Raw genomic sequence first — 10,925 nt, 5'->3', positions numbered from 1 at the left:
GAGACGGTCTCGCTTCATCGCCCAGCTGGAGTGCAGTGGTGTGATCTCAGCTCACTGCAACCTCTGCCTCCCAGGTTCAAGCGATTCTCTTGCCTGAGTCTCCTGAGTAGCTGGGATTACAGGCACCTGCCACCATGCCCAGCTAATTTTTGTATTTTTAATAGAGATGGGGTTTCACTATGTTGGCAGGCTGGTCTCGAACTCCTGATCTCAACTGATCTGCCTGCCTCAGCCTCCCAAAGTGCTGGGATTACAGGTGTGAGCCACCGTGCCCGGCCAAACCCCCTTATATTGATGCAGCACGTGCACCCAGCAGAGAGAGCCTTCCTCTACAGCACATCACATCATCTGATTCTCGAGGCAGCTGGTTAACAGGAGTAGGTCAGATCTACTACTATGCACCCATTTTGCAGAGAGGCTCAGAGACAGCCATGACATCAGCCTCCTGTTCTGATGGAGGCTGGAGCACCCTGGGGTCCAGCTGGGTCTTCTCGGGCTGGGACCCCAGCTTCTTCCCCAGGCACCTCTCTGAATATCTCCTCCACCTTTCTTGGAGCCACAGCTCCCTGGGACCCTCTGCATAGCACTCACCAGCTTCAACCCAAATCATTTACTCACATTAACCCATGAGCTCCTGGAGGGACAGAGGGGAGCTGCACTTACCTGTTCTTTGAAAGCCCAACGTGTAGCACTGTCTCTGGGATACAGTGTTTGTTACACCATAACTAAAATTTTCCCAAATGTTCCCTGCCAACAGCTTTAATCAGCACCATCTTGAAATATTACATAGCCATATTGCAATATTACTGCCTGTACTATTTTGCCAAGCTTCTGCAAGCCTCACTTTTCCCTTCTGTAAAACAGGAGGAGGAGGAAGAGTAATAGTATCCAGCACTTGGAGGTGTGTGAGGCTTAAGTGAGAGCTCTGGAAAGAGCACAAGCAGCGCCTTATTGAAACGAGACACAAGGAAAGATGTGCGCCCCTAAATACAATGGTCAAGAAATCCTCTTGCATTTTGAACCAAGTGGAGAAAGTCAATAAAGACCCTACATCTGAAACACACATACACAGAAACTATGTATAATGGTCCCCGTGGCCCAATTTATTTGCACCCACATAAACCTCCTCTTCAGAGATGTCCTGGCCAAGTAACACCTCGCTAACTGGAATTGACTGTGCTCCCTGGCACAACACTGAAGGGGAGTAAAACAAACCCCCACAGCCTGTCTATTGAAAATGTTGATATTTTGGACATTGTAATTTTATACACTAATTTTGACATTATAAATAATATCTTTTTTTTTTTCGAGATAGAGTTTCACTCTTGTCGCCCAGGCTGGAGTGCAATGGTGTGATCTTGGCTCACTGCAACTTCCGCCTCCCGGGTTCAAACAATTTTTCTGCCTCACCCTTCTGAGTAGCTGGGATTACAGGCACCCCCCCTCCACCACACCTGGCTAATTTTTTTATCTTTAGTAGAGTCGGGGTTTCACCCTGTTGGCCAGGCTGGTCTCCAACTCCTGACCTCAGGTGATCCACCACTTTGGCCTCCCAAAGTACTGGGATTACAAGTGTGGGCCATCGTGCCTGGACAGTATCTTACCTTGATTACTGATTTTCTTGGTGCCCTCTTACATTTTGCACCCAAGGTTAGCGCCTCCCTCACCTCCTCCAAATTCCAGCCCTGGGTATCTGGTAAATTTTTCTGTAAATGGGGGGCCCGTCATAAAATGTGGAGATGAGGACCCTCTTTCATCTATCTTTGTGTCCTGAACTCCTTTACACCTGAATACACTGTCTCCAATGAATGAATGAATGAATGAGTTGCCTCCATACCTAGCTGGGGGCTATGCATATGCCAGCCTCCTAAAAGATTTCGGGGACAAGTGACATGGAATATAAGAATATGCAATCTAGCCTTTTCTAGGCATTCTGGGCCGTGTTCACAGATCTCAGCAGACATCCAAAAGTTCCAAACTCGTACCCCATTGCCCTGACATCTATCCAAAGGAAAGGCCTTGACTGACGTGACAAACAACAGCTTTGACATCCCTCCGCTTTTGCAGTGGAGTTGTTGTCAAGGACATCGTCTGTTCTAGGAAGCCTGAGAAAAGATCCGTGTACTAAGGGCTAAGAGAAGTGTTGCCATCCCTTAAGAAACCATATGGTGTTTTTCCTCTCTGATAAGAACTGTGGAGCTGCCACTGTCCCCTTTTTCTCTGTGAGTGCCAGGAGACTCAGACGGTGCCAAGGCAATTCAGTAGGTCTGTCTCCTCCAATTGGCGTATGCACGGTGGCATGTCGGTCAATGTTAAATAACCCAGCTTTCCAAGGGCGGGACATGGGGAGGGAGCCTTGATTTGTAGCATGTGCTGATTCTCATGGTGTAAATTCTCCTGCCATAGCTTCCTTTGAACTACTGAATGGGAAGCTGGAAACTGATGCACAGCAGCCATTATTCAACAGCATCTCCACCACACACGGACAAGAGAAGTCAGTTGTTTTATTGCACCTGGACAGTGAACAGCTTGTCTCACCCCGGACTTGGCCTCTGAGAAAAGCTGCTCCTTGTCCAGGTGCCTTGGGCTGGAAATGGGATTTTTCTAGAACTGCACTGCTCTACTCTGGTAGCCACCAGCCACAGTTGCTATTTACATAAAAATGAATTTAACTTAAAGGTTCAAATTCAGTCCCTCAGTCACACTAGCCACATGTCAGATGCTCAAGAGCTACATGTGGCTTGTCACTACGATATTTTAGTGCAGATATAAAACAATTCCATCATCGCAGATAATTCTTTTGGACGATACAGTAAAGCAATTTTTTTAAACGAATTCCATTGCAATAAAACAATTTGTGTTTATTACTCATTGGATTCTGCCTGTAATTGCAGGGTAGAAAAAGCAATCTGGCCAGAGTGTCTGTTGGTGGAAATGATGGAAAGGCACAGATTCCAGAAGGCCATGTGCCTCTAGCCACAGGTCTCAGACAAGATGCTTCCAAATGCCACTGAATGTGCAGCCTCTGCCTTTGGACTTCACCAGGAGCCTGGAAATCTTCTGAGAAAAGAGTGGAGCATCTCATCACTTGTTCCAAAGCAAAACTTGAGATGCATGGCAGAGTGCATACATACTGAATACAGGAACCAGCCTTTCAAAGCTCAGTGCTTCTAGGGTGGGCTGGAGCGTGACCTCCCCCAAGATGTTCACCCCCTGTGGTAAGTAGAAAACTTCCTCTTTAAAGTTTCCTTTCTTGTTAAATCATAAGTGTGTTAATAACTTCGTTAAGCCCTATCCTATGTAGCTGTTAAACATGCCATGCTTATGGGCACGTAGTACACTCTATGTCCTTGTAGTTTAACCAAGGTATCTGTGTTGGATGTGCTCACAGGCATGTCCCAGCTCTCCATTGCTTTTACCCCTTTAGAAAAGTTTTAAGTTGTTAGCCAATCGGGTTTTAGTTTAGATTGTGAGGTCTGGCTCCAGCCAACGGAGATCAGACACAGCAATAAGGACAACCCCAAGTGCGTAAGGGATACATTTGTGTATTTCCCTTTGTTCTTTGTACTCTCATGGCAAGATGGCTAGTGAGAGTGCCCTTCCTGCAGTCCAGGAAGTAAAAATTGCATTGCTGAAAGATCCTTTGTCTCAGTGCTAATTTTTCTTTGCAGCACCAAGCATCTATTTCCAACACCCCTTATTCCCAGGACCTGTGAAGATGTTGCCTTACATGACAAAAGAGATTGTGCAGATATGATTAGGGATCCTAAGACTGTGGGGAGATGATCCTGGGTGGCCCCAGTGCCGCCAGTGTCATCACAAGGGTCCTTATAAAAGGGACAGAGGAGGGTCAGAGTCAGAGAAGGAGATATGACAATGGAAGCCGTGATCAGAGAGGGAGATGTGAAGCTGCTACACTGCTGGCCTTGCAGACGGAGGATACGGCCGTAAGCAAACAAATGCCAGTGGCCTCTAGAAGCCAGAAGAGGCCAGGACACAGAATCTTCCCACAAGCCTGCAGAAGGAACACAGCCCTGCTGGCAGCTTGATTTTAGCCCATTCAGACCCAGTTTAGACTCCTCCCCTCCGGAAAAGGAAAAAGCATAAATATGTGTTGTTTTAAGCCACCAAGTTTACAGTCATTTGTTACAGCAGCCATTGGAAATGAACAGAGCCTTGGCTCATTGATTCATCAGATTCCTATTTAGGGAGCCCTCCGTCTGCACCAGGTAAAATGCAAGGCCTGAGGATCAGTCACGCTCTGGAGTGACTGTGTCCATCTGCCGAGTGCCTCTTATGAGAAGACAGTCGTGAGACAGGTCTTCCCAATCGAAAGAAGTGTTGACTGATGTGGAAAAATACTGTCAAGGGTGAATTATGTCCCCCTAAATTCATATGTTGAAGTCCCAACTCCCCAGCACCTCAGAATGTGACTATATTTGGAGATAAGTTCTTTAAAGAAGTGATTATGTTTTAACATCAGGCCGTTAGGGTGGGGCCCTAGTCCCATCTGACTGATGTCCCTATTAAAAAAAAGAGGAGATCCCAGGGTCTTGCGTGCACAGAGTAATGACTATGTGAGGAGGCAGCGAGCTGAGGGGAGAGGCCTCAGGAAACCCGCCCTGCCAGCACCTTCATCTTGAACTTCCAGCCTCTAGACAGTGAGAAAATCAATGTCTGTTGCTGAAGCCACCCAGTCTGTGGGACTTTGTTACGGCAGCCCTAGCAAACTCATACATGTACATAAAGCAGAGGGGCCAGATTTATTCAGGGATGGAGACCACTTCCAGCCTTTTTGGGAAGGCATGCTTAAGCTATCCAAGGACAAGGAGGAGTTAACTCAAGTTGGGGACTGTAGAAGAGTGGGTCCATAGGTAGCTAGGAGGGAAAGGCTTTCTTCTTTTTGCTTCAGCAACTGCAACAAGTAAAATTTGGCCACGGTAGCATTGTTAAAAGTTATTTCTGACTTTTTTTTTTCTTTTGAGACAGGGTTTCACTCTGTTGCCCAGGCTGGAGTGTGCTGGTGTGATCTCTGCTCACCGCAACCTCTGCCTCCGGGGTTCAAGCGGTTCTCCTGTCTCAGCCTCCCAAGTATCTGGGATTACAGGCACCTGCCACCATACCCGGCTAATTTTTTGTATTTTTAGTGGAGACGGAGTTTCATTATGTTGGCCAGACTGGTCTTGAACTCCTGACCTCATGATCCGCCTGCCTTGGCTTCCCAAAGTGCTGGGATTACAGGCGTTAGCCACCACACTCAACCACTATTCTTTGAGACAGGGTCTCACTCTGTCACCCAGGCTGGAGTGCAATGGCATGAACATGGGTCACTGCAGTCTTGACTTCTGGGGCTCAAGCAATTCTTCCACCTTAGCCTCCTGTGTATGTGGGACCACAGGTGCATGCCACCATGTCCAGCTAATTTTTTGTATTTTTTGTAGAAAACAGGGTCTCCCTATGTTGCTCAGGCTGGTCCTGAACTTCTGGGCTCAAGCAATCCTCCCATCTCAGCTTCTCAGAATGCTGGGATATGAGCACAAGACACCACGCTCGGCCTCAATTTCATTTTATGGGGAAACACTAGCTTCTCCACCAAAGTCTGAAAAAAGGTAAATAGCTTGCATGTATTTGTATTTATCTTATCTTTATTTTCTATCTTTATGCAAAGACAGAAAACAAAATAGGCAAAAATCTATCAAGAAGTATCCAAAATATATACGAGTAAAACTGTAAAGCATTCCTGAAAGAGACAAAATTAGTCTTGGACAAATTGAAATACATAATACATTCTTGGATAAGAGGATTCAGCATTATAAAGATGTCAATTCTCACAAATGTGTAAATTTAATGCAATTCCAGTAGATTCCATAATTTTTTTCCATTGGAGCTAGAATATTATAAAATTCCTTTGGAAGAACAATAAGCAAGAATATCCAGGAAAGCACTGAGAAAGAAGAAAAGAAGGAGGGCTAGCACTAACTGATATTAAAACTTACCAACAAGCCCTATAATTAAAGCAGCTTTGGTCATAAGCACAAATTTAGACTGTGCTGAGATGTTTTGTCACCTCTGCAATTGGCAAAGACACACACATGTGACACCATTCTACTGCTGAGGTTGTGAGGGAACTGTCTCATCCATTGCTGATGAGAACACAAAATGGTAAAGCCTCTATGAGGAAATGCGGTGACACCCAGCAACATGACACATGCATTATCATTGACTCAGAGATTCCACTTCTTGGGATGTAACTCACAAAAACCCTGGCAAAGGCCAGGCAGAGTGGCTCACACTGGAAATCCCAACACTTTGGGAGACTGAGGCAGGAGGATAGCTTGAGACCAGGAGTTGGAGAACAGCATGGGCAGCAGGTCAATGCTGTTTCTATCAATAAAATAGAAAAGAAATCTTGGCAAAAATGTGAAGAGACATCTGCAGAAGACTTTGTTATTTTATTTTTGAGACAGAATCTCGCTCTGTCGCCCAGGCTGGAGTGCAGTGGTGCAATCCTGGCTCACTGCCACCTCTGCCTCCTGGATGCAAGCGATTCTCCTGCCTCGGCCTCCTGAGTCGCTGGGATTACAGGTGCGTGCCATCGTGCCCAGCTAATTTTTGTATTTTTAGTAGAGACGGGGTTTTACCATGTTGGTCAGGCTGGTTTCAAACTCCTGACCTCGTGATCCGCCCACCTCAGCCTCCCAAAGTGCTGGGATAACAGGCATGAGCCACTGCACCAGCTGGTTGAATTACTTTTAGTAGCATGACTAGAAGCGACCAGAAGATGGTTGAATAAACTATGGTACATCCACTAATGTGTGCAAAGGTAAAACAAAAAGAATACCTATATGTACCACTTTGGGGGATATGGGGATGGGGTGAATGTATTTTGCTTGTGGATTGGATGTGAATTTGGGGTGGGGGCAGAGGACAGAACGTGGTGGACTGAATGGTGGCGTTAAAGATACGTCTACCTGGAACTTGGGAATGTGACCTTATTTGCAGAGTCTTTGCAGAGGTAATTAGAGACTTGGAGATGAGATCATCCTGGATTAAGCGGGTAGGCCCTAAATCCAATGGCAGATGTTCTTGTGAGAGAGAGAAGACGGGGAGAAACACAGAGGGAACAGTGACGTAATGACAGAACTGAAACTAGAGTCATGTCCCTTGGAAGAGCCAAGGATTGTCAGCAGCATCAGGAGCTGGAAGAGGCAGGAAGGATCCTCCCCTAGACCCTCTGAAGAGAGTGCAGCCCTGGCAACATCTTGATTTAGCACTTTTGGCCTTGTAAACTGTGAAAGAAATTTTTGTTGTCTTAAGCCCCCAAGCTTGTGGTAAACTGTTATAGCAGCCAATACAGACCTTGGTGGTCTCAGAGATATATCTATTTTTCTTTTTTTTAAAGAGATGGGGTCTCACTATATTGTCCAGGCTACTCTTGAACTCCTGGGTTCAAAGGATCCTCCCACCTCAGCCTCCCAGGTAAATGGGACTACAGGTGTGCACCACTACCACTTGCTGGGATATACTTTTAAGCAAAAATTCCAGGTAAAGAAGTGTGTTTTTGTGCTACCATTTGCCCAAGAAAGGAGGGAAATACAAATATAGATGTGTTCATATTTGTGTATAGTCATAAGTATATGTACATGTGTATATGCACACATGTATATATCTGCATGTACACACGTTTATATAACTACTTACATTTTAAAATAACAAAGCAAGGATAAACAGTACAGGTATTGATCGACTTACGACCTATGCAACTTACGACCATTCGACTTTACGACCACAATCGCTAGCCACGACTGCTCCCCGTCTGGCAGCGCAAACGTTGCCCAGCTGGGCGTACGACAGTGTGGACCAGCTTCCGGCAGCACTACCATCTCCGCGTGCACCATTTCAACTGTACATATAGCCTACTCAACTTACGACCAAATCATGTTACGACCGGTCCGCAGTCCGACCGTGGTCGTAAGTCGAGCACTAGCTGTAATCTATTTTCAATGGTTACCTGTAACCAGAGGGAAAAAATAGGGTAGAGGCAAAATAAAAACCTGACTTAGTGGGGCATTGTGACTCACGCCTGTAATCCCAACACTTTGGGAGAGCAAGGTGGGTGGTCATTTGAGGTCAGGAGTTGAAGACCAGCCCGGCCGACATGGTGAAACTATCTCTACTAAAAATACAAAAATTAGCTGGCTGTGGTGGTACACACATGTAATCCCATCTACTCCAGAGGCTGAGGCAGGAGAATCACTTGAACTCAGGAGGTGGAGGCTGCAGTGAGTCAAGATTGCACCACTGCACTCCAGCCTGGGCAACAGGGCAAGACTCCATCTTAAAAAAAAAGCCAGACATAACTACAATGAGATACCACTAGGCACCCACTAAGATGGCTATAAGCAAAAGGACACAACAAGTGTAGGGCAGGATGTGGAGCAACTGGAGCTCCAGTGCACTGCTGGTAGGACTGGAAAACGTGCAGCTGCTATGGAAAGTGTGGCAGGTCTTCAAAGAGTTAAACATAGCATTACCATGTAGCCCAGTGATTCCACTTTTAGGTATAGACCTAAGAGAAATGAAAACATATTCACACAAAAGCCTGCATGTGCAATTTCATAGCAGCATTATTCATAACGGCAAGTGAAAACAAAGTGTCCATCAACTGACAAATGAAGAAAATGTGGCCCATCCATGCAATGGAAGATGATTCAGCCATCAAAAGGGATGAAGTCCCAACACATGCTACAGCATGGATGAACCTTGAAAGCATTATGCTAAGTGAATGAAGCCAGACACGAAGGCTACATATTCTTTGATGTCATTGATATGAAATGTCCAGAACGGGCAAATGTGTACAGACAGAGAGTAGATTACTGGTTGCTGTGCTCTCAGAGAATGGGGAGCAACTGCTAATGAGTCTGGAGTCTTTTTTTGGGGGGGGTGATGAAAACGTTCTAAAAATTGTGATATTTGCACAACTTTGAATATACTAAAACCAATGAATGATACACATTAAGTGGGTGAATTGTATGGCATGTGAATAACTACAATGAGATACCACTGGGCACCCACTAGGTGGGTAGTTATCAAGAAAACTATTACCAAAAAAGAAAAACACAGACAAAAAAATCCCAATAAGTGAATCATGTTTAGATTCTGTTCAAAGAGTTGAAAAGAGAATGACAGAAAACAACTGGAAGAGAAAGCCCTGGCTATTCAGTAACAGTAAAGCATTATTACATGCTAAGATGTGATAAGGTTGTTACGTGTTTTTTCTCTTTTAGCATTACATACTGAAATATTTAAAGATGAAGCAGCAAGCTGTGCTTCAAGTTCTAAGAGGAGAAGGTGGGCTGGAGGGATAGATTTGAGGGCAGCCATGACTGATGGTGTTGAAGCTGGATGAGGGCTGTGTTCAGCTTACTATTTTCTGATTTTATACCTCTATTTTTATGCTTAAAAACACACACTTTTTTGTATATTTACATTTCCATAATTAAATATTTTTCTCCATAAAACCACACATTTCCACTCTGTTCTTAAGGCAGGTTAGTTTAATTTTATAGAAGAAATGTTTTTCAAACAGTACAAATGACACAATTAGAGAGAAAACAGTGACAAAAACAAAGAGATGAATATTGATTATAACTTATTCCCGCAACAGAAGGCTACTTATTCCTACAATTATCAATCAAAGCTGACAATTCAGTGATTAGATGAAGTGAAAGCCAAGTTCCCTTTTACATGTGATTCTCTTTCAAAAGAACCCTGGTGGCAGGATCCTGATGGTTTTGAGACCAGAATGGCTCCTAAAACCTGGCAGCATCTTTTTTATCTTGAGGCCTAGTAGATGGACAGATGGAAACGCCCCTTCAGCTCATAGGACTTCACTTTTCTGGCATGTGGGGTATTTTCTGGGTGGCGTGGAGTCTGATCTAGCCAGATACTCCAAGACCACGTCATGAATAACAAGCAACACAGGGTGCTTGGTGTCCTCTGCCTGCCTGGGTGGCCTCCACTGCCTGTACGTGCGTCCGCAGGGAACCACCTGGCTCTCTGGCCTTCCTTCCTCTTGATTTTCTTTGCTTGACATGGCTGCATTCAGCTGCAAAAGCAGACCCAGGCAGGGGGGCGGGGGGGAGGTTCAAAGGAAAGGTGGCAAACACAACGGCTCCTTGGACTGATATGGAAGCAGGGGCTGCATCTGTTTCTTGTGCGCTAACAGTGAGATTCTATTTTTAAAAAGCTAGCCAGGCATGGTGGCTCCCAAGTCCAAGATCAGCCTGGGCAACAGAACGAGAGCTTGACTCTAAAAAAAATAAATAAATAAAAATAAGCTAAGCACAGTGGCTCGTGTCTGTTATAACAGAACTTTGGGAGGCTGAGGCAGGAGGGCCACTTGAGCCTAGCAGGTTGAGGCTGCAGTGAGCTATGATCATGTCACTGCACTCCAGCCTGGGCCACAAAGCAAGATCCTGTCTCTTTAAAAAAAATAAAAAAATAAAAATTAAAAAAAAACCCTTTGGGTGTCACAGTGGAAGGGAAGTACTTCAAAGGGAAATCTGTGCAGGCTGGGCAGTGGAATTTATTTGAAAACATTTGTCTGGAGCTTCTTGCACTGACACAGTGGGTCTCCTCACATTACAATTAATAGGGGTTGGCAGAAAAGTAGCCTCAATACCTCCCTCTTGGAGAGATCCTTGTGGGACACAGGCTGGGTGTCTGGAGGCCGAGATGGAAATGAGCTGCCCCTGCCCAGCCAAGGGTCCAACAGTGTGGATAGTTGTTGCCCTTGAAAGTTTCAAGAGCCAGGGCCTGGAGACAGGGTCTGCCCGGCAGTGCTGGGAAGGACCCAGGGTGCTCTGTGTCTCCCCACCTCTGTTGTGGGCACATATAAAAAGGAATTGGCCAAAGGGAAAAAA

This window comes from Cebus imitator, unplaced genomic scaffold (assembly GCF_001604975.1).
Source record: "Cebus imitator isolate Cc_AM_T3 unplaced genomic scaffold, Cebus_imitator-1.0 Scaffold426, whole genome shotgun sequence".
NCBI lineage: Eukaryota > Metazoa > Chordata > Mammalia > Primates > Cebidae > Cebus > Cebus imitator.
This window is presented reverse-complemented; position numbering follows the sequence as displayed.